Raw genomic sequence first — 24,835 nt, forward strand, 5'->3', positions numbered from 1 at the left:
TACCTGTTTATTTAATTATATATTTTTGTCACATATTATTTAAATCTCTAATGGATCGGTCACTATTACCAACCAAATGTAGTATTAAAAAAATGGGAAATAACGACAAAAATATTCAATATTTAAGGTTTTTCATATTTTTGTATTTTTATTTGATAAATGCTAATTGAGTATTATGATTGGTTTACTTAATAATTTTTTTTTTAATTTCATCTAATTGATTTTAAAATTGAAAAAAAAAATGAATTAAATGTTTGAATTATATAAATTAATGTTAAAATTTAAAAAAATCATAACATTAAACATAAATAATTTAATTTATTTTTTTAAAATAACAAACTTGTTTTTTCCGACTCTTCCTCAACCCACCATCCATCTTCTTCCTCAACATTAAACATAAATAATTTAATTGATCCAATTATAGGATGCCACGTGTACACCCAACAAACACTTATTTATAGACTTATCGCGGAGTGATTTGTACACCTCAACAATCACTTACTTGCAGATTCAGATACCTTCAATGCTTTTCTTTGTGTAAAGTGGGAGGAGACGATGGGGAGCTTTATCGCGGAGTGAGTTTGCTTACCTAATTGATTGGGAATAGAATACAACTTTAATTTTAGATTTTAGGTTTTGAAAATTGACCTAATTGCTTTTTGTTGTTGTAATTTGTTAAAAAAAGATTGTTTTCAGGCTTGAGTCCGACGAAGTTCGCGCCTCTAGTGGGGAGTAACTCAAGGATCGAATTTTTTTTTTAAGCAAAATTGAGTATAATACACTATTTTGATCAATTTAACAAAACACAGGGTCCGAATTGTCATTTAACAAAACACAGAGGTTGTCGAGTATTTGAGAAAAACACAAAGGCCAAACTGATATTTTCTCTATTATGATATAATCACTTATTGGAAATGAAAATTTAAAAGGATTCACATAAAGACAAACTAAAAGAATCCTTTTATCAAGACATTTGAAATTTTGAAAGATCAATCATGTTATAATCTTCTAAAGATGAACTTAAACAATTTAGTGGTTTCTTTCTTCTCTCCTTGTCACAAATTGAGCATTATTCACACTCCAAGTCTTGAGGTTAAAGATTTTAAAAGTCTTTGTTCCATAGTTGAATGCATATAAATGGGTTGCTTTATTAATTGCCAATTTTGGATAAACTCTTGCAGTAATACAACTTCTCTCTTCTCCACCAAAACTCTCAACAATTGAATGATCAATCTGCACCAATACAAAAATCCCATATTTTAAATATTGAAGTGCTTATAAAGTAAATTATGATTCCTCATAAAAGACTTGTACTTTTGCTTAAGTCAAGTAAAAATTTTGACTCATATTTTGACCCCCATATATATATAAATATAATATATATATACATAGGAGAATTCTCTTGTAGGAGCTTCACTTTAAACCTTATCAGTGAGGCTCTCAGTGTTCTTGACCCGTGAACAGTTTTCGGTGTGTTTTTTTTTATGACCGTGTATATTGTAGCTATTTAGAGAATCCTGCAAATTTTCAGAAAATTCTGAATAGTTTACAGTACCGAAAACTAAGTTCAAACATGTTGTTGCACGCTTGACTAATTTTTTTTATGCGCGTGGAAAGCTACATGTTTGAACCTAGTTTTCGGTACTGTAAACTATTCGAAATTTTCTAAAAATTTGCAGGATGCTCTAAATAGCTACAATATACACGGTTATAAAAAAAATTGCACCGAAAACTGTTCACGGATCGAGAAACACTGAGAGCCCCACCGATAGGGCTTAAAGTGAAGAAGAATTGTCCTATATATATTATTTATAAGTGAAATTATGACATACCAAGGTTCTTAATGTTATTTTCTCTAGACGTGGATCCAAATCTAAGAAGGCACCATATGTGGTTTTGTTAAGCCCATCTCTTAATGAAGACCTGCTCAAATTCATGTCATAAATTTCATACTCAAAATCCTCAAAAATAACAAAGTAAATGATGAAGCAAAAAACAAGTACCTGCTTTGGTCACTACCCATTGCAACTTAATACTCATTGTCATTGATTTTGAATATGCGAAAGAAGATTGAAGTTTGTTCTGATAAGTCTTCAGAAGCCAAAACTTTCAAACCAAAGGGTCCAAAATTGCCTTTTACACTTGCATTTTTCTCATCACAAAGCAATTAAGGATCCACCCAACTTGGATCCATTGGCTTAGCCTCCCTTAGTTCATCTAAATCAATTTGAAATGACACTTCCACATCCGCCTTACATGAAAAGAAAAACAATTATTCGAAAATATGAAATAAAATATCATTAAGGACGAGCACCAACACAAGTTGTGTGACCTTATTTTAATTGGCCGACAAGATGAAAAAGCTGCCAATCTCTTAGCTTTTTCAACTTGTCGACCAATTCGAAAATGCCACATCAACCCATACAAGCCCTTCAAGTAGATTGTTCATCATTTCTAGTCACTAAAGCATAACTCAGAGAGTAAAAGTTAAATAGTTTACCCGTGAAGGTGTGATACCGGAAATTTCAAAGATGGAGCCAAAATAAAGTTCCTTGTTTTGGACACTAACTTCTTCACCTCTTAGTTTTTCAATCTCTTTTATTGGCCATTGTACTAATTGTTTCCCAGATTTACTAAGAACAATAGTTCTAGGAAAGGACTGAAATTCATTTATATATAATCAAGATTAATTATATATATATAAAAGAGTGTTGTTATTTGACACTTTAAGATGTCCAACACCACATGAGGTGACACCCTATAGTTGATTAACGATATCTCATAATACTTATTAAATTCAAATATGTGGGACCCGATATTGCAATATGCCAATATCGATATGTCACCTCCTTGTGGTGTTGGACGCCAATATTGCCCCTTAGCATTTCTCTGTATAATAATTAAAATTCATAAGCAAGACATTAATGAATACATAATAATTACCATGAGCCCAGACCAACCTTTTTTGATATCATCGGCTCTACTCTCAGACTCCATGATCCAACCCCATACTACTCTCCTCTTCTTTTTAGGGTCATAAAATGATTTTGAAGCATAAAATTTCCCATAATCTATTATGAAATTAAAGTCACCACTCTCAGCTTTGAAATCTTCTTTCTCAGGAGAATATTGTCCAAGCACATATGTAGAGTCCAAGAACTTTACTTAGCTAAGATAGATAGTAGTATGATAGTATTTATAGCATTATCTTTGTAACTGTGGATTTTTGGTTCAGACCGGGAATTATTTGGACACTCATAGTAGTACTTATAGATTTTCTAAGTATAACCTATAGTTTAAGAATATTAAGTTTAACCTAAGATTGATTAATATGACTAATATTAAGGATTATATTTATTATATTATAAGGTTTAGATAGACCCAATAAGATAGTAACACTTATCATATGTATGATTATTAAGAAATTATTATTTTAATAAGAGAAATATAAGACTTAGTCTTCACCAAAATCTGATAGGAGCATGACATTTATCATAATTTTATTTATTTGTGGATTAGGTTGATATTTAGATAATTAAAGTTACAGTAACTTTAGGGTACTGTAACTTCCGACCTGTTTTTGACCCAGTTATATTAGGAATTTCGAAAAATAGTATTTCTTAAAAGTTGTAGATAATTTAATGAGCTTTCTAACGGTATAAAGAGAGTCCAAATCGGAGTTCTACAACTCCAGATATGTTGATTTTACTGAAGGGGAGTTTAGAGTTACGAGATTTAGGGAGTTAGAAGTTAGGATTCTATTTGTTTTTATTATTTTAAAATCAAGCTTTGAATCCTTAAATCTCTCTGAAAATTTTGAAAAATTCCTAAGCTTTTGGCTGAAGGATATTCAAATATTTTCAATTAAATTTATTTTTATTATTCAAAGCCAAAAAGAAGATTTTTATTCCTAGAACTCTATAAATAGGACCTAGCACCAAGCATTTTTCATTCATCAAGCTAAGTTCAGAGGCTGCAAGTTGCTAGGTTATTGTGAGAGTGTAAACACTTGGGTTGGGGATTATAAGCTTGATCATCATAAGCTTATCAAACACTTTGGGAAGTGAGGTTCGTTAGTATCTCGGTTGTGGTTAGATTGGTCTTTCAAGTCTTTGAGGTAACCAAAACTCTAGTTCATTTCTGTATTATGTTATTCTCTTTCTCATAGTCTTCTACTCAATCTCTAACCTTAATCTTCATTTTGGTTAGGAAATCTAAGCTCTTGAGCACATAAGTTTTGGGTAAGTGTACTTTCAATGGTTTAGTCTTCCCATTTTCCTTTTCATCTCTTTTCTTCTTTAGACTCACTCTTTCTAATGGTTATTAGGAGTGTTCCAAAAAGTCCCAACTCAGTCCACATATCCCGGTAACTTTGGTAAGGAAAATAGGCTAGAATCAATATGTTTATGTTTATGTTATCTTATGTGTTATGTTATGATATGTTATGAATATGTTATGATTGTGTATGTTTGTAGGCTTGGGCTTATGCCCTATTTGACTAACAAGACCCCAAAAAGATTGTGGGCATAAGCCTATTTAGCTAGTAGGACCCCACTAATCTCATGGGCATAAGCTTGTTTAGTCTATGGGACCCCAAGTAATAATGGCCATTATAATAAGTGTATTATGTGTTATGATATGCCTTTATGTTTATTACGAAATTTATGTTTATGACTATGTGTTATGACTATGTGTTAGATTTTCCTTGCTGGGCATTAGGCTCATTCCTTTCTGTTTATGTGCAGGAAAATAAGCTTTAGAGGCGGTAAGATTCGTGACGCTTAGAGGATGTGTATCGATGGTGGATGGAGTCAAGGAGCCGAGCGTTATTCGATTCGAGGATGTAGTCTTGTTTATGTTTTTATGGTTTTAAATGTATTTTCCACATTTTCTATGTAATTCTTTTTACTTTAAGTTATTTTTGTTTTAAAGACAATGGGTACCCATATCCTATTTATTTTATGAAAGTAACCTTTGTTTCTACAAGTTTCTAATAAAGTATGGTATTTCCGCAAAAATGTAAGTTTTATATATAGATTTGTTAATGGACCAAATAGTCTAGATTAGTGGGTCATTACAACATAACATTCACGATCGTTGTGTTGGAAGCTCACTTTCAGAGCAAACTTCTTCTCATACTGATCTTTATTCAAGTAATGATTGTCGCCATCTGAGCCCTTGATTCCCACAGGAAAAAAATCAACACACTCCAACACTAACTCATTATTCTCTAATAACAACCCAAATAGAGTCTTGGTCGAGCGAGTCCAGTGCTTGAAGTCACTACTCGTGTACAGAAGAGGAACCCATTTTCCAGTAACCATCTTAGCTCCGATTGCGGTTCACCACATGTTGTCAGGGCCTAACCAAGCGGTTGTTGGGTCTCTGAACTCTGTTGGGTCAATGTCGTTTGGGGTCATGTGGTTGAGGGAAGATTTGGTCCATTCCCTGAGAAAAGGGTCTGAGAGATTTACAGGTGTGGCCAAGTTTTGGACTTGGTGGTTTCTATAGTTTTTTCCAGTGTATAAAATGGCTAACTTGTCATCTTGAAGGAGTGTGGTGGAATCGGAGAAGCAACCATTGATGTCGAGCTCTGGATCAGTAAGGCTCAAGGTTATATCGACATGATTCCAGTCGATGAGATTGTATGATATTGAATGTGCCCATGCTATATTACCCCAAATTGGACCTCGTGGATTGTATTAATAGAACAAGTGGTATACTCCCTTGTAGTACATTGGTCCTGTATTTTATCAATCAAAGTTCTCAACTTTAGAACAAAGTGCTTGTTTGATTTTTTGGGAAGAATTTCCAAATAGAAAGGTCGTTCTTATGAAAACTAGGTTATTTTAGCAGGGACAGAACCATACCCTAAAGTTAAGGTGCCCAACAACAGAAGAAGTGATAATGATATCCCATAATAATACATATTAAATTTAAATGTATGAAATCTGATATTGAATTACAGCAGTAACAGTGTTGGACACCAGTAATGTTCCTCAACAATTCTCAAAGTTAAGAGGGGCCAAAATGAAAAAAAAAGGGACGACCAAAATAGTATTTTTAAAAGAAATAAAAAGAAAGGGAAGACCAGGCCTCCTTTGGTTTATGCATGGGTCTGTCCGTACATCTTAAAATATATTTTGTACAATAATGATTCTCATTTATATATTTACTAAAATAAGGAGTAAAGAAAACTTCTATTCCTAATAGCCTAAGGTATGTGGTTTCTTGTATAATCATATTAAGCTCTTTAATTTTTTTTCATATATGAGAAATATTGACGCCGTTTTTCGTCAAGAGTGAATAAAGAGCACGAAAACAATAAATAGTTATGGCCAGAAAAATACAATAAAACATATGAGATTTTTTACGTGGTTCAGCAGTTAACTCTACCTAGTCCATGAGTCTTTGTTATTAGAACTTAAGATGATTTCTGTAAATTCTTCAAGAATGAATTCTCCAGAGTTTCTCTTCAGATCACAAAATTTCGGTCCTTTACAATGGTACATGACTTCTCTATATATAGAGGAGATCTCAGAATACTATCCCACACATTTCGGGAAGTTATTTTGTATATGTAAATAAATTTAATGTCATTAAAAGCCTGTAACTCCTATATACAAGGAAACGTCCCCTGAAGACCACGGGGCGTATAACTGAATAATAAATACCCCTTTATTATAGGGGATTTACAACAATGAATGTAGACTGCGTGTAACACCCTCACTTATTTTAGTTAAAACCATATTTGAGGTGTTACGTTTTAAAACTATATCATAATTTATTTCTGCGGAAGTCTGGACATATATATATATTTTTAAACTTGAAAACTTATTTCACATTATTTACATTAAACATAAAGTGTGTCTCAAACATATTATACATAAGTATTAAATAACCCAATTTGTTTTCAAAACATAACTTCACACTTTATTACAAACATCTCACTGATAGCTGAAATAACCCACAAAAAGGTCGATGTGTTCATATGTACAAATCAGGGTCAGGACCATGCTTCAGTTCTCCTCATATCATTCACATATTTCTTTCTCTACCTGCAACACAAGACAACTGTGAGCCTAAAGCTCAGTAAGCAAAGTAATGCATGCAATGCTAATGATTACCCAATATCAATGGACATACACAACTTCTTTTTAAATTTTGGGCCCATTAATATTGTGCACACTGTTTGAATTGGTCAATGCATGCAGGGCTTGTTACACATATAATACAAAATCCCATGGGTTCTCCTCCGGCTAGCCATAACCACAGTAGGGCACATTAAAAACCTTATTCCATCGTTGCCCCGTCGGGCTCAAGAGTTAAGGCGGCCACACACTATGGTGTCAATACATATAACAATAACTCATATGGAGGAGAAATAAAAAGGAAACATGGCAAACAATATTATTGGTTCACTAAAACCTAGCCCAAATTATTGGGCAGCCACTATAAGCCTACTATAGGCCTCCGTTTACACTTATTAACACTTTCATTCGCCTTTTCAAAACAGTGGCACTGAACTTAAACTTCTTATAACAACTTTCTTTTATGTTGCACAAAACTTGCAAAGGCATCATATAATTAATCATCATAATATCATGCATGGTCTTATATCATATAATAATTTACCATATCACTATTATGCCATGCATACAAATTTATGATGAAGTGTCACTGTATGTTAATGCCACTTACTCACAAAATATTCATATAATGCATACTTTCACATAACACATAATTCTTGTGTTGCAGTTGAGTACTTTACTTACCTTTTGTCCAAAATATAGTTCACCGTGTAACAAGTGGTGTCTTAGGTATTGATGTGCTTATCCTGACAATGGCATGGATTTCTCATCATAATGAAGGCAGTAAGACATTGAACTCTCATTTAAAAATACCCATAAAACATCATATCAAATTTCATATCAAAATCATGCCTAAAATGCCTTAAACCACCTAGATCGAGCGTTAGATTTATCTTAGACACTTAGAGAAATTTTGACAGAGTTTCCCCTTAATTTTAGCTATCCTCAAATATCAAAATCAACCAATAATCAACATCAAATAGCCTGCCATAACCATATATCCCAAATACCAACATGATTCATCATAAAGTTATCATATACCGATTTTGATAAAATTCTTATCTCCTAGATCATCACCCAAATTAAATGAGTCTCCACATATATTCAAACATTTATAAACACATATACTCTCTTATAAACTCAATCAAATAACCAAAAATCATCTTGTACTCCAAGAACCCCAAAAACCTCATAAAACACAAAATTCCACTTACCGAGCAACTTTTCGGCGAAAACAATCTCTTCAAGCTTTTCTAAACCTCAAACCACTTGGAAACCCCAAGAAATATATTAAAAAGGATAAAACACCATATATAAGCTCTCAGAAAAATTCAAAAACATAGTTTAACTTCCAAGTACAAGAACTTACCATAAAAAGGTTAGAACTAAGCTTAATCTACTTCTTTGGCTTTGCTTTCACTTGGATCTCCTTAGAATTTCTTCAAACCAGCCAAGAAATGGTTTTTGGTTTTCTTTTCTCTCTGTTTTTCAGAATAATGGTCGTGCAAAGTGATAAGGTTGATGAAAATTCCTTATTTTCAATGATTTAGCCTTATTGTATCAAAATTTGACACCTTTCATCTCATCATTTCACCTTTTGACTTATGAAAACCTTATCACTTCAATAATTTCGACTTAATCATCTGCTAGGCCTATTATCCTTATGTGTAAAACACTCACACCAAACCTTAGGTCCATATAACTTCATACCCAATAGTTATGCTTACCCGATCGAGCGTAGCGCACTTATGCTAAGCTCGTTTTGACTTTGCATCAATACCACTGATTATGTATACCTCCCATCAAGAATTGATCTAATGGTTCTAAAACCATTTTTACATCATCAATGAGACCTTAATCATACCTCGATTACATCTGGTAAATCCATAAATACTCAATTTTACACCGAAATACTAGTAATCGACATTGTACTATTTTTCACTACTTAACCTATTTTGCCTTCTATATCTCACTTTCATCACTTAATTCCATGCCTTGTCCATATTTTTCATACTTTCTTATATCTTGAGCACATCAAACACCCATAAAAGACAACTCAAATGCCACAAGGTTAATAATATTGAGCATACATATAGACATCACATACACAACTTTTATACTTATACATGAAAACACTTATAAGAATATGCATATGCTCAAATTATACATATTGTATGATATGTAATGCAATGCAATCATGTGATTATTGGCTATATTATATCAAAATAATGTGGGTGCTACACTGCGTCTCTCCAAAATGACTCACTAAGATATTCAAAGTTATCAATCTACATCGTCAGTGCCGTACCCACCCAGGTCTCTTAATGACTTTCGAGTTGTAGCATTTACCCCGAGATCATGTGGCTTCGAGCTCATACTTATGTTAGGCTCGGAACCCATGATCCGAGGTCATCCGAGAATAGACATACTTCGATGTCTGTCTTTCGAGCTTGTGAGGATTTCGAGGCTACCATCTTCGAGGTTGCCCCTGCTTTGTAGGTTCGGTGCCTAGGTGGCGGACACGTGTTCCAGACATTACGAGCCCATTCTTGACGAATCCAGCTTTCGAGATCACAATTCTTAAGGCTCGAAATCTGGCTGTAACATTTTGCCCCCTCAAAAGTATTTGTTCGAATCCTATGAGAAGGAAACTTTTGAACTAATTTCTTCGGGAACCGCACCGTCACACATACTTGAGGGTGGACACGTGTCAGTTGGGTATTGCTCATCCAAGGTACTCGAGTACCTTGGAAATCCGCCCATGATCGTTTGCCTGCCACCTTTTCGGTACCATCTTGTCATTTGTCCCTGGCCAATGGCTCAGATTAATCACCTTTTACCACTTTTTACTATCTATATATAAGGCCCTGGACATCTTCTTCCTCTTATTTTACACTCATCAGAGAAAAAAGAAAAGAGACAAAACCAGAAGCCATCCCAGAGAGCTTTTTGCTTTTGCATGTTCTCCCAGCCAAAGAAACAAAGGACCGCCAGCTTGTTCGAGACCGTAAGGTTATACCTGCAGCCTCTCCTTTAATCAACGATTTCTCTGCAATCGCCATCATTGTGTAAGTATCTGATGATCTTTTCGGTTTCCTTTATGCCGGTTTCTGTCTGTGTTGTTCTTTTATTTTTGGGAATGTACTGGTTTATTTTTTAGTTTGACATGCTAGGAAGCTCTGGCCGATAGGCATTTAAGTTTAAGTTTCCATGCTAGGTTTAAGCCACTGGTTCCAAATCCAGTTTTGATGTAGAAGAAGCTCAAACAAGGTCTCTTTTTTCTGGGTTTTCAAAATTTAAAAGACATATCTTGCACACCAAGATATCGGGTACAAAATCTTGGTTTTAAAGAATGCACGATACCCAAGACTACCATTTCTGAATAACCGTCACCTTTTTCCCTGATATTTCGGGATTCTAAAAAATTAGATCCACTCCCCTCCTTTTTCTTCGTAGAATACACGATCTGACCCTTAATCGGGTTTCCAGGATCGAGCTTGTTTCGTACCCAAGCATTTTCCGAGCTTGTCTTGCCAAGCTCGTTATTCTTGACTCCTTGCATGCATGGCCCTCACCATTTTTTCTTTCTCGCTAGATATCACAGAATCTGGAAAGGCGGTGGGGGTCGCTGCTGGCAATTCCGTACTCGCCAAAAACTCTGAGCCCAGAATCGCTGCTTGCTTGAAACCAACGTCTGATTCGTGAATACGATCTCACGCGCAAACATGAAGAAACCCGAGCTCACTATCGCCGCCAAATCGTCGAGGTCATAGAAAATAAGAGGAGAATCCTTCGATAGGCTCTTTATCCAAAAACTGATCCAGGGCCCAGGCCGATCCCCCTCGACCCTAGGCTAGAAGTGACCATCGCGTACAACCAGGGAGATCTCAAATTCTCACTGATGGGGGAGCCCTCTACCTCGCAGCCGAGGAGGGAGTTCTTCGAGGCCAAGCACTACTGGAGCTCGGTTACCTCGCTAGGTCAGATAAATGATATCCTGGCCTTCCACGATCTCAGACTGTCAGGCTCCTTAAGGTGCCGAGCTCCTACCTCCCAAGAGCGAAGCTGTCGCGCCCCAGGAGATGGAAATCTTGATAACAAGCTGAGGTATGCGGCTTGGAGCCAGGAGCATATGAAGGCAGGAGCATTACTGCCTTTGAAGTCTTTCTTCAAGGACTTCACGGACTTCGTTGGGTTGGCTCCATTCCAGCTCAACACCAATTCGTATAGGGTTCTGTCTGCCCTGAAGTCAATTTACAATGAGCTGAAGTGGGAAGGACCCACGCCAGAAGAGATCTTGTATCTCTTTTGTTTGAAAGCAATCCCTCCCGAGCTCGGGGAGGAGATGGCTTCTATTACCTCTCGAGCTACCCAAAGGAGAAAAAGATGTCTAAGGATCTTTCCAACCATCCTCCTGATTTTAAGAAGGCCTTCTTCTGGACGGATGGATTGTCTCCGTCACAATGCTATTCGTTCAAACGGATTCGTAAGTGTCCCACCTCCTTTGTCTCTGTGCTCGAACATTTATCTATAGGCTTATACTTAGTTGAAATGTGTTTTATTTTCCAGCCAACTATCATCGCCCCACTCCTTCTGACAAGATGAAGGGGCGTAGGGAGACCCTGCTTCAACTACCTTTTGGCAAGAGATCACTCTCATACCTTTTGCATGAAGGTAAACTTCGAGCTTGTGGGCTCTTGGAAGATGGCCAGTCCACCTCGGACTGGTCTAACAAAAAATACGACCGCTGGGATCTCGTGCCCTTGCTAACAGGCGCCCTTCCCCCGAGAAGTGAGGTGAGGCTCCCGCCTCCAATTCGCCGGAGGAGCCCACAATTAGGAAATGAGTCCAACGATGAAGCCTCGAGCTCGGGCTCGGATGATCAAGGTACAGTCATCGTAAGCTCGAAAATGTGGTCCCCCTCCTTACTAAAACACAAACCCGATAGGTCAGTGTTGTGCCAGGACGATAGGAACCACTTCTATGTGTGGACTTGGGTAGATGAACGGGTTCATAGGTTCGATAGTTGGCTCGGGCAATACGATACTATGTATAGCCTGAACGAGATATGGAACGGAATAGCCGTCCAATATGGAACCAATGATTATAGGGACCTTTCGAGGTTGACATCCACATATAGGGAAGGTACTCCCCCGGCCTCTTCTGAAGATGGGGGAATTTCATGGTCTCCGAGCTCAAGCTCGAAGGAGAGTTCCAGTTAGGTTTCTCTCCACTCGCCTCTTCATCACTTTGCATACTTGTGTGATGTTGAGTTACTTTATATATTTTTTCTTTCTTTTTTGATGACTCATACTGTGGTGTGACTGTGTAGGTGAGATGGACTCCGATCTTGACAGTATTCTCGAGAGTGGCGGGGCCAAGAGGAGTAAGCGCCCCAGGGGATCGCGAAAAATAGACCGGTCTGCCAAGGTCCTTAAAAGGACTGAAAAGACACCACCTCCCCCACCAGCTCCGCCCACCACGAGCTCCACTGTGGAACCGACTTCGCAGGTCGGGACATCCACTATGGTCGAGATCCATCCTCCCATCCTTGTTCACTCGACGCTCGGTCCTCCTCCCAAAAAACTCTCTATTTCCCGAACCCACAAGTTATCAGTTTCTACTCACGTCGAGGAGTATGTAGTTGACAACGCTGCTGGGTCCCATGGGGCCACACTGGGCTCGGATGTTTTGTCCCGAGTGGGCCAGAGCTTTAGCGGTTTTGATGCTTCTCACTGGAAATTTATGACCGAGGCCCAAGACAGCAACACACTCTACGAGAAGAGTGTCGAGCTCATCGCCGCGGTAACTTTTCTTTTTTCGCTGCTGGCTATATTTATAGATGGTTCCTATGCTAATGTTGATTTCTCTGTATGTCAGGCTCTTGCTGTCTCTGCTCAGCTCAACTATAATTTGAACAACGAGGTTCATTCGAGCAGATCCTACGCTCAAGAGGCCAAGGATCATCAGACTGAGTGATGAACTGAAGGTGACAAAGGCAAAAGTTGAGACAGGAGCTGAGGAGCTTAAAGCCAAGACATCTGAGCTCGAGAAGAAGAACGCTAAGCTCGCGGAGCTTGAGAAGGAGAATGCCCGGCTCAAGGAGGCCAATAAAAAGCTCGAAGAAGACAAGGCCGCCACTTTTGATATAATCGAGAGTGAAAAGGCTCACCTCCTTGCTAAGTACAAAGAGAAAAAAGACCAGGCGGTTGATTTGGCCATGTACAGAATGTGGGCCAATAGTGAAGACCTCGATACCAGCTCCCTAGGTCCTCTTGAGGCAAAGCTCCTTGATAAGTGGAATGCTCGGCTTGAGGTGGAGGAGGCTGCTTGGGAGGCCGCTAAGGAGGCTGCTCAGAAGGATAGTCATGCTATTCGTCCTGGGGAGTCTAGCGCTGCTGGTGCCGAGAAGGCTAAGGAGACTGCTCCTTCTTGAATCCCACCTCGGGGCTGCGTCCCCTTATTTTTGTAATTGCTTTAATTTATGCCCGTAGGGCTGATACAATTTCTTTTTCTTTTCTTTTAATATACATGCTTTACATTTCTTGATTTGAAATATTTTGCACACTTTACATTAAAGAGTCGCATATGCTTGTTTATTCGCACAAACATAGTTTGGATTTAGGCTCGAAGTTCAATGCATTCATGCACAGTTTGCTCGAATTATCCGCTTCCGATCTCGTCATTCATCAAGGTTGGATATTACTTTAACCATGAACCTGAAAGTACTTGTATGGTGTGTAATGCAGACGGTTTAGTTATACCTTATTTTTTAGTTACGTTTTCTCGTCCTCGGTTATCTCTCCGAGATTGTGAGTTCGAACCTATTTTTTTATAAGATATTCCAGCCTCGATCTCGACTTAACTCGAAGTGGGTTTATGTTCCAACTTATTGTCGATTAGTTTTAGCTGGTTTGCTCCAAACCTTTTAAGGCTGTGATTGGTTTGAAATCCATGCACTTATATGTTTAGTCTAATTCACATATTTGGTTATATCCAAATTATCTTATCTGGCGCATTTGGTTATCTCCAAACACTTGTATGTATTTCGTATATGTTACTTTATTTTTCAAGCTGGTGGTATTTATATATATACCAATGATGCCGCCTTAATATCCTATGAATGTGACCATAGGTTATTAGATTAAGAGAGATTGCAAAAATAAATTATATCAGACGAAATAACTCTTTATTTAACAAAATCCAAAAGTAGGCAAAACAGTACAGATAAACAAGCATGGTTACAGGCAACATCCTTCCTACACTATTGATAGTAAGGTCTTAGGTGTTCGCCATTCCATGCTCGCGGTACCAGGCTCCCATCCAATCTCGCTAGCTTGTAGACACTGGGGCAGATGACTGACTCTATCTGGTAGGGTCCTTCCCAATTTGGCCCGAGCACGCCAGCTGCTGGATCTCGTGTTGCAAAAAATACACGCCTTAGCACCAGATCTCCCACACTGAACTTTCGATCTCGAACCCTCTTGTTGAAGTACCTGGTAGCTCGTTGCTGGTAGGCAACATTCCTCAGTTGAGCTTCATTTCTTCTTTCTTCGACCAGGTCTAAGTTTTCTTCGAGCTGAGTGTGGTTCGAGCTTTGGTCATAGGCGTGGGTTCGAATTGTAGGAATCTCGACCTCAATAGGCAACATAGCCTCACAACCGTATGCCAGAGAGAACGGGGTATGTCACGTTGATGTTCGAGCTGTAGTCCTATATCCCCATAGGACTTGGGGCAATTCTTCAGGCCATCGTCCTTTTGCTTCCTCCAACTTTTTCTTTAGCGAACTCTTGAGATTTTTGTTTACAACTTCGACCTGGCCATTCGCCTAGGGATGAGCTACTGACGAAAAACTCTTTATTATTCCATTTTTCTCGCAAAAGTTGGTGAACAAATCGCTATCGAACTGGGTTCCATTGTCGGATACAATTTTCCTCGGCATCCCATATCAGCATACAATGTTCTTTACCACGAAGTCAAGGACTTTCTTGGAAGTTATTGTTGCTAACGGTTCAGCCTCTGTCCACTTTGTGAAGTAATCTACGGCAACTACAGCATACTTCACACCGCCCTTGCCAGTTGGGAGAGAGCCTATGAGGTCGATTCCCCATACCGCAAATGGCCACGGGGAAGCCATCATGGTCAGCTCAGATGGTGGAGCTCGAGGAATCGTGGCGAACCATTGGCACTTATCGCACTTCTTTACGTATTCGAAAGAATCCGATTTGATGGTAGGCCAGAAATAACCTTGGCGTATGATTTTCTTGGACAGGCTATGCCCTCCAGTATGGTCTCCACAGAACCCTTCATGAATTTCTTCAATGATCTTCTTGGCTTCGGGTGGAGTCACACACCGAAGTAATGGCATTGAATATCCCCTCCTATACAGTTTTCCGTCCAAAATGGTGTAACAGGGAAGTTGATACATTAACCTTCGAGCCTGGTTCCGATCTTTTGGAAGGACTCTGGTCTCAAGATATTCAACTATCGGGGTCATCCAGGTAGGCTCGGACTCAATCATACACACGTCTTCCTCCTCCGGCTCGTTAATGCTAGGTGCCGAGAGGTGTTCTATTGGCACAACGTTTAGTTCATCATTCTCGGCGGAAGTAGCGAGCCGAGCTAAGGCATCTGCATTTGAGTTTTTCTCTCGGGGAACCTGTTCGATCGCATAAAACTCGAAATGTTCCAATGTGGATTTTGCCTTCTCTAAGTAAGCTGCCATTTTTGTGCCACGAGCTTGGTATTCTCCCAAGATTTGGTTAACCACAAGCTGGGAGTCGCTGTAGCAATGTATTGCTTTAGCTTTGAGCTCTTTGGCTATACGAAGTCCCGCCAGTAAAGCCTCGTATTCGGCCTCGTTATTCGATGCATTGAAGTCAAATCTTAAGGCAGAATGAAATCTTCTCCCTGTGAGAGTAATCAAAATGACCCCTGCCCCCGATCCATTTTCATTAGATGACCCATCGACGTAAAGTTTCCACAGCTCGTGGGCCGGGGTTATAACTTCATCGTTGGTCATGCCAATACATTCCACTATAAAGTCTGCTAATGCATGTGCCCTAATGGTCGTCCTCGGGTGGTAGGTGATCTCGAATTGTCCAAGTTCAACCGCCCATTTAAGAAGTCGACCTAAAGCCTCTGGTTTAGACAAGACATGCCTAAGCGGTTGATTAGTCAATACATGGATGGGGTGCGCCTGAAAGTAGGGTCGAAGTTTACGAGATGAATGAATTAAGTTGAGAGCTAGCTTCTCCATCAAGGGGTATCTTGACTCTGCCCCCAGTAATCTTTTGCTGATGTAATATACGGGTCTCTGTACCTTTTCTTCTTCTCGCACGAGCACTGCACTTATTGCGTGTTCGGTGGTGGAAAGATATAAGTACAGTACTTCTCCCATAATAGGTTTTGATAAGATGGGGGGTTCTGCGAGGTGATTTTTAAGCTCCTGGAAGGCCAGCTCGCACTCCTCCGTCCATTCAAACTTCTTGCCTCCCCTCAAAAGGTTGAAAAACGGAAGACAACGGTCTGTAGATTTCAAAATAAACCTACTTAGTGTCGCCATCCTGCCGGTCAAACTTTGGACATCTTTGTGACTTCGAGGTGAGGGCATGTCGATCAGGGCCTGGATCTTGTCAGGGTTGGCTTCTATTCCACGAGCGTTTACAATAAAGCCCAGGAATTTTCCTGATGATACCCCGAATGTGCACTTCTGAGGATTTAGTTTCATGTTATACTTCCGGAGCACGCCAAAGCACTCTTCGAGGTTGTCAACATGGTTATCGTTAAGTTGAGACTTGACTAACATGTCATCAACATAAACTTCCATGTTGTTCCCTATTTTCTCCGAAAACATCATATTCACAAGCCGCTGGTATGTGGCCCCAGCATTTTTGAGCCCGAATGGCATGACATTATAACAGTATAGCCCCTTTACCGTTATGAAGCTCGTATGTTCCTGGTCGGGGGCATGCATGGGAATCTGGTTATATCCAGAATAGGCATCCATGAACAACATCAATCCATGCCCCGCCATGGCATCCACGAGCTGGTCAATTCTCGGTAAGGGAAAACAGTCCTTCGGGCAAGCTTTGTTGAGGTCCGAATAGTCAATACAGGTTCGCCACGTCCCATTAGGTTTTGGGACCAACACCGGATTGGCCACCCAGTCAGGGTAAAAAGCATCCCTAATGAACCGGTTTGCTTTTAACCTGTCGACCTCCTCCTTCAGTGCCTTTTTCCTGTAGTCATCCAGCTGTCTTCGCTTTTGTTGCTTTGGAGGGAAGCTTTTATCAATATTTAGCGCGTGGCTCGCTATGTTCGGACTTATTCCTACCATGTCCGAATGTGACCATGTGAAGACATCCTGGTTTCTCTTCAAAAAGCAAATTAGTTGTTATTTGGTTTCTTCCTGGAGGTGTTTTCCAACCTTTACCTTTTTCGAGGGATCGGACTCTTCGAGCTGGATCTCTTTGAGCTCTTCTAACGGTTCAAGATCAACTTTCTCCTCAACCCTCGGATCAATTTCTTCATCAATCTCCAAGACCGTCCCATCTTTATTCTGAACAATGACGAGTGCCTGTGCGCTCGTCTGTTTCTTTCCTCTTAAGGAAATGCTGTAGCATTCCCTTCCAGCCAACTGGTCTCCCTTCAATGTCCCGATGCCAATGGGGGTTGGGAACTTAACGGCTAGATGCCTTACAGACGAGACTGGCCCCAGCCCAACCAGGGCGGGTCTTCCGAGCAGTACGTTGTAAGCTGAAGGTAGGTCTACTACTACGAACTCCATCATCTTGGTTGTTGAGACTGGGTAGTCTCCCAAGGTTACGGGGAGTTCGATGGATCCCATGCAAGTGGTCCCTTCTCCTGAAAAGCCGTACAGTGTTGTTGCACATGCTTTCAGGTCGCGAAGAGTGAGTCCCATTTTCTCCAAGGTGGCTTTGTAAAGAATGTTAACCGAGCTCCCATTGTCTATGAGAACTCGGTGAACTCTCTTCTTTGCGAGCTGGAGAGTGATGACCAGTGGGTCATGGTGAGGAAACTGGACATGAGACACATCGTCTTCAGTGAAGGTTATTGGCTGGGATTCAATCCTTTGATTTTTCGGAGCCCTAGGTTCAGGTTCATAAGGAGACCCGTCCCCAGTTTTTAGCTCGTTCACATATCTTTTTTGAGCGTTTCTGCCCATGCCCGCAGGATGAGGCCCTCCCGAGATGGTTATCACGTCTTCTCCATCAATTGGAGGGGGCCTATCTTCTTCCCTAGCTCGGGAATTGTTGTTTTGTGCGGGCTGTGGTGCAGCTGCCCTCTGGCTCGTAGACGCTTGATTAGCATTCTGGTTTTTGACATATTGTTTGAAATAACCTCTCGAGTTCAATCCTTCGATCTCATCTTTCAGCTGTCGACATTCATCAGTAGTATGCCCGATGTCTCTGTGAAATCGATAATATTTGCTGGAGTCCCTCTTGGACTTCTGATTTCTCATAGGGTCTGGATGCCTGAAGGGGACCTGGTTTTCATTAGCCAGGTATATGTTCTCCCGAGACTCGTTGAGCTCGGTGTACACTCTGTACACGGAGAAATATCTCTCCCCCTTCTTTTTCTTTCTTCCCTCGGCCTCAAAGTTACTCCCTTCATTCTTTTTTCTCTTGGAAGGGTTTTCCGCAGCAGGCTTTGAGGCCGGTGGGTCCGTCAAGGTCGAGGCAGAGTTTACGTTTATCGTTGTAGTTACGGGCTGGGAAGTTACATTAAGTGTCGACCTCCCTTCCTCTACATTGACAAACCTCTGTGTTTGTTTGTTAAACTCAGTTAGGGACCTCACCAATTTTCTCTGCATGTCGTCCCAGAGAGCACTTCCTAGCATTACTCCAGCTTGGATAGCCATTAGATGATCGCTGTCATCCACATTTCGAGCTCGGGCAATTTCCAAGTTAAACCTTGTAAGGTAACTTTTCAATGTCTCACCTGGCTGCTGTTGAACGTTAGTTAGAGTTGATGCTTTAGGTCTAACCCCCATCATGGCCCTGAACTGCTTCTTGAACTCTTTAGACAGCTAATCCCAAGAAGTTATTGAGTGTCTTCTATATTTTTCGAACCAGCTTTTGGCTGGTCCTGTCAACAATGCTGGAAATAACATGCATCTGAGCTCGTAACCCACGTTACTTGCTCTCATTATGGTATTGAATGTGCTCAAATGGTTGTACGGGTCGGACTTTCCCTCAAACGTTGGGACGTGAGGAATCTAAAATCCTTGGGGGAACAGAGTGTTGGAAATATCGGGAGCAAACGGTTCAAGCTCCTCGTCATAATCTTCATATCGACCCTGACCTTGCTCATTTTTCAAGAGCCTGAAGGCCTTTTCTAACTGATCAATTCTATCCTGGACTGGGTCCGCGAGGGGTATTGTCTGAAATTGGTTGTCGTCAATCACAATTCTAGGTTCGCGTCTCCGCAGGGGGTCTTTACGCCTGTTTAAGCGATCCCTCAGGTTTTATCGGGTTAACATTACCCTGATTCTGATTCAAGTGTTCCCGTAAGTCGGAGCGATTCCTGCGGCTCCCAGTATTCTTTCGACCTCGATCATGCATGCTGACTGATCTGGTGTCTCCAGAGTCGTCACTAGTAATACTTGTCGCATGATTATTTCGAGATGGGTCTTTTTCGTGCCACCTCGTTTCTGCTGTGCGAGACCAGGACGTTTGACTTTTTTCAGATAGGGCGCCTCTCCGCTCCCGGAAAGCTTCCCTGTCTCCTCCCTGCACGTCTTTCGTCCTCATCTCGAACTGGTTGAGCGTTCCTGCGAGGAGGAGAAGGATATCTTATAGGCGATGGAGGGAATCGTATGGGTGACGGTGGCTGCCACCCATTTCGTGGCCTGGACGGTCCGAAGTTTGCCCAAGATGGGTTGGTTGCATTCTGTGTGTTCCCCGGGACTTGAGTCCAAGCCTTTGCAGGGGCTCGGTTGTTCTCAGTTCCCGCTGGTACCTCCGCAGGTGGATTGACTGGGGCCCTAGCTCGGGTACTTCTCTGGGGTCTCGAGGGAGCGGATGGCTCTGCTGGCGCCAGAGGTTGTTCCAGCCTTCTTGTGGCAGCATTCTTTCGTGGACGCCCACGAGGCCTGTGGGGAGGAACATGCACGTCCCTCGGAGGAGGAGCTTGGTTTTCACGCGGAGGCGGGGGCTGAGCCGCCTGCGCCTCTGCGGCTATCCTTGCTAACTCCTCATTCCGCTTGTTGGCTTCTGCCAACTGTTGTTTTAGCTACCGGTTCTCAAGTTCCACAATGGGAACATACCGCTCAGGATTGTAATACATATCCTCATCCCTTGGAGGTGCGGGTGGTCCTCGAGAATCAGAGGACTCGCTTCTCTCTTCAGCATCCGGGTTTACCATCGGCTGTTTCCCAGGGCGTCTCGGATAGTTTTCTTCAGGAACGTTAGCGGCCATAACTTGTTCAGGGACTGAATGCTTAAGGCTCTCAATGAAAGCACCAAACTGTTGACGCCGTTTTTCGTCAACAGTGAATAAAGAGCACGAAAACAATAAATAGTTATGGCCAGAAAAATACAATAAAACAAATGGGATTTTTTACGTGGTTCAACAGTTAACTCTGCCTAGTCCATGGTTCTTTGTTATTAGAACTTAAGATGATTTTTGGAAATTCTTCAAGAATGAATTCTCCAGAGTTTCTCTTTAGATCACAAAATTTCGGTCATTTACAATGGTACATGACTTCTCTATTTATAAAGGAGATCTCAGAATATTATCCCACACATTTCGAGAAGTTATTTTGTATATGTAAATAAATTTAATGGCATTAAAAGCTTGTAACTCCTATATACAAGGAAACGTCCCCTGAAGACCGGGGGCGTATAACTGAATAATATATACCCCTTTATTATAGGGGATTTACAACAATGAATGTAGACTGCGTCTCTCCAAAATGACTCACTAAGATATTCAAAGTTATCAATCTACATCGTCAGTGCCGTACCCACCCAGGTCTCTTAATGACTTTCGAGTTGTAGCATTTACCCCGAGATCATGTGGCTTCGAGCTCATACTTATGTTAGGCTCGAAACCCATGATCCGAGGTCATCCGAGAATAGACGTACTTCGATGTCTGTCTTTCGAGCTTGTGAGGATTTCGAGGCTACCATCTTCGAGGTTGCCCCTGCTTTGTAGGTTCGGTGCCTAGGTGGCAGACACGTGTTCCAGACATTACGAGCTCATTCCTGACGAATCCAGCTTTCGAGATCACAATTCTTAAGGCTCAAAATCTGGGTGTAACAAGAATATTTTGAATTCTAAAGGACTACTTGGTATGGGAATCAAAAATCTCAAAACATTACCTTATTTGTATAAGTTCTGATTTTTTAAGCCAAAAACAAATTCTTTGGAATTTATTTTACTATTTTAAAACTACGTGAACAACCAAGTTTTAGATTTTCTTTATTATAAACACGTGGGGCCCACATATAATTAAATAAAAACTGTTATCCTCAAAAATTAGAGATCGATGACGTGGCAATAGATGTGACAAGTGGCAGTACATGGTCCGTAAAAGACACATTAAATAGTCAATAAATACATTGACTCCTCAGAGTTGTGATAAAGTGACCCGGTAGACTGATGAAGAGTTTTGACTGCTTGAGAGGTGTCATGACCAGTCAAGTTGTTGCATCCGACCAGTCATGACGTTACTGCCCAGGAGTGACATTACTGTCCAGAAATGGCATGCTAGAGGAGATAGCCATGTTAGACGAGAGACATGGCATGCTAGAGGAGATTGCCATGTTAGACGAGAGACATGGCATGCTAGAGGAGATTGCCATGTTAGACGAGAGAAATGGCATGCTAGAGGAGATAGCCATGTTAGACGAGAGACATGACATGCTAGAGGAGAGTGCCATGTTAGACGAGAGGAGTGCATATGTCCAGCATGCATGTGTCCGACCAGCACTTGCATGTCCTACCAGCACTTGCATGTCCTACCAGCAAGTGTATGTCCTACCAGCACTTGCATATGTCCAGCATGCATGTGTCCGACCAGCACTTGCATGAGTGGTCAGTAGGAGATGTGGGTCGACCAGATAGAGGAGGACTAAGTCAAGATTCCCAGAAACGGCTTCAACAAGAACCGGTCTTGGCACGCGCGGGAATCTCTCATTCTTCCCACAAATTGGGGGTTTTGTTACATTTTGAATGTTTTTTGTAATTTAAATGTAATAAATATAATAAAATATCCTGATTCTAGGAGATATCAGATGTATGATCCTAAGCCTATAAATATATGGCTTATGGGATCAGAAGAGGGTCTTCTTCTTCTTTTTAGACTTTTGGGGAAATTTTGGGTCTGAGTTTTCTAGAGAGAGAAAGTGCTGGTATCATAAAGAATTCTTGTATTCTTGTAATCTGTACTGAAGAAACTCAGTTGGCTCAGTTTATCTGATCTTGAGTACAGATCTATAATCACAACTCTAAGTGGATTAGGCTATTACCAACATATTGAGACTGAACCACTATAAAAATTGCTGTGTTATTTACTTTTCGTTCAAAAACCGTCTGTGTCGTTTTATTTCTCTTGAAGGCTTTATCGTTTTGACGTTCTCACGTCGTTGGCCAAAAACGCGGTCAACAAAAACGATACATTATAAAATTTCTATACGCAACCAAAACTATTATTTGATTATAGCTATAGAGCATCATATGGTGAAAACACTACTCAATATGGTATCGTAATTAAATTTAACCAATTACAAAATACCGTATCAAATAATATTAAGCACCATATAATTCCCCCTAATTTTCTCATAAATCCAATATAAAATTCGTATACACAACCAAACATAATGTAATATGATTCCAAACAATTATAGTTGACCTTTTTAAGCTTTCATTAATCATAATATTTTGAACTTCTCGTACCAAAACTGCCCTCTATGGGCATTAACTTATCTAAATTGTGTAAAAACTACTTGGGAAAAAGCATAGAGTAGTCAAATACAGATACAAGAATTAAGTAAACATACCATTAGGGTCTGAATATATTGAGATCGATTCTGAGCCAGCCACAATTCAAACCACACATGAAAGTTGAAGCAAGAAGAAGAAGAAGAAGTCAATAAAGAGAAAAGTAAAAGAGCTTTATATAAGTCTTCTGATAATGACATTATAATAATGTAATGAAAAATTATGAGAACTACAAAAACAAACCATTCAACCAATTCTTTGGGGTTGAAAATGATAGCCAGTTCTGTAGGGTTGATTCCATTGGAGGAGACTCTCAATAACTTTTAGTATAACTTCATTTGAGGCTTCAAATATGTTAATCCTTATTGGCATTTTTATAGAAATATCTTTTTCTTAAAAGATAAAATTGGTTGAATTAGTTGTTTCCCTTTATTATAATATTCGGAAATGTTTGTTTCCCTTTATTATAATTTTCGAAATTGTTTGGTTTCCTTTATTGATATTTTCGGAAAACCACTTTCCTTTTGTGTGAATTTTGGACAATAATGTGCTTCCTTATTTAGCATATATTGTCTCATTTTGTTTATAAAGGAAACAAAGTTTATTGCAAATATTCGGTACTTACCCAAAGTTGTTTTTGGATTATTTGCTGATATATTTTCGTGCAGCTCAAGGATTGCAATCAGGAAACTGGTTCTTAATGTCATTAATTATTGTTTCCTTTTTGAGCTTGTTTTGATCCGACACAGGTCTGAGTTGTCCCCACCGATATCGCATCTGTCGGATCAGCATCTTCTAAATAAGGCAACTCTTTGACAATCAAGAATATCTTATGTGATTCTTACCTTTATTAGAAGAATTCTTTCTCTACCTTTGTGAGCACGAAAAAGACTCTATAAATAGGGCTCTAAAGTCAGTGAGAAAAGTGAACTCTTTGGTGCATTATTCGTGAGCTTTATTGTAATATTTGTGAGAGTTCCTCTTTGTATTCAAGATCATAAGTATTCATGTGATCTTGTAGAATTATGTGTGTTTAGTTTTTAGTGGTGAGTTTATACCATGTTCATGAGTGAATACACATTGTAATTTGAACACAACGTTTATAGTCTTCGGGAGAAGATTTTTACAAGCCTTGCGTCGGGAGGATGCAAGCACTCGCTGGCCATTGAAGGGAGTTCAAGTGGTTGAGCGTTTCAATCAAGATCAGATTAGTGAAGAGAAGTACAACAAGTTGCGGCAAATCTCAAGAGGGAGTCTTGTTTTGTTTAAGTCAATGTTTTTGTACTTGTGATTCTTTATTAATTGGTTTTATTCTCTGGGCGTGGCCCCAAGGAGTAGGTTATCCGAAAGGGTTTCTGAACCTTGTAAAAATTCGTTGTGTTCTTTATTGTTTTGCACTGTCTTTTTATTGTGTTAAGTTTCTGTCCCGACAGAACTGTATTCTGTGTAAACAGTTAATTACCATTCCGCACTTTAATTAATTCACTTGGTTTAATTAATTTGGTAATTACTAAAAATGGAATTTCAATTGGTATCAGAGCGGGTCACTAAACTCTTAGTGCGATCTTGTATTTTTCCGTTTGTTTTGTGCCTTGTGAAATGTCTATCTTTGCAGAAGGTGGATCTATAACTCGCCCTCCATTGCTGAATGATACAAATTATCCATACTGGAAAGTAAGGATGAAAGCTTTTATCAAATCCCTTGATGAAAGGGCTTGGAGATCAATATTGACTGGTTGGACACCACCTGTCGAGAGAGATTTGAAATCTGGTAA

The 24,835-nt window shown here is 39.9% G+C and overlaps 2 long non-coding RNA genes and 1 pseudogene across 2 annotated transcripts; 1 reads left to right on the top strand and 2 right to left on the bottom strand.

Moving 5' to 3' along the window:
- Positions 1-964: 964 nt before the first annotated feature.
- On the bottom strand, positions 965-23,432 carry LOC133804420 (beta-fructofuranosidase, insoluble isoenzyme CWINV1-like; annotated as a pseudogene).
- LOC133804972 (uncharacterized) lies at positions 3,906-5,018 on the top strand. The gene is made up of 3 exons (XR_009878728.1): positions 3,906-4,117; positions 4,210-4,375; positions 4,746-5,018. It is a non-coding gene; the product is annotated as an uncharacterized LOC133804972 (long non-coding RNA).
- LOC133804973 (uncharacterized) lies at positions 6,801-8,397 on the bottom strand. Its single transcript, XR_009878729.1, has 3 exons — positions 8,306-8,397; positions 7,776-7,837; positions 6,801-7,058 (listed from the first exon to the last, which is right to left on the bottom strand). It is a non-coding gene; the product is annotated as an uncharacterized LOC133804973 (long non-coding RNA).
- Positions 23,433-24,835: the final 1,403 nt, after the last annotated feature.

Source organism: Humulus lupulus, chromosome X (genome assembly GCF_963169125.1).
Source record: "Humulus lupulus chromosome X, drHumLupu1.1, whole genome shotgun sequence".
NCBI classification, from domain to species: Eukaryota; Viridiplantae; Streptophyta; class Magnoliopsida; order Rosales; family Cannabaceae; genus Humulus; species Humulus lupulus.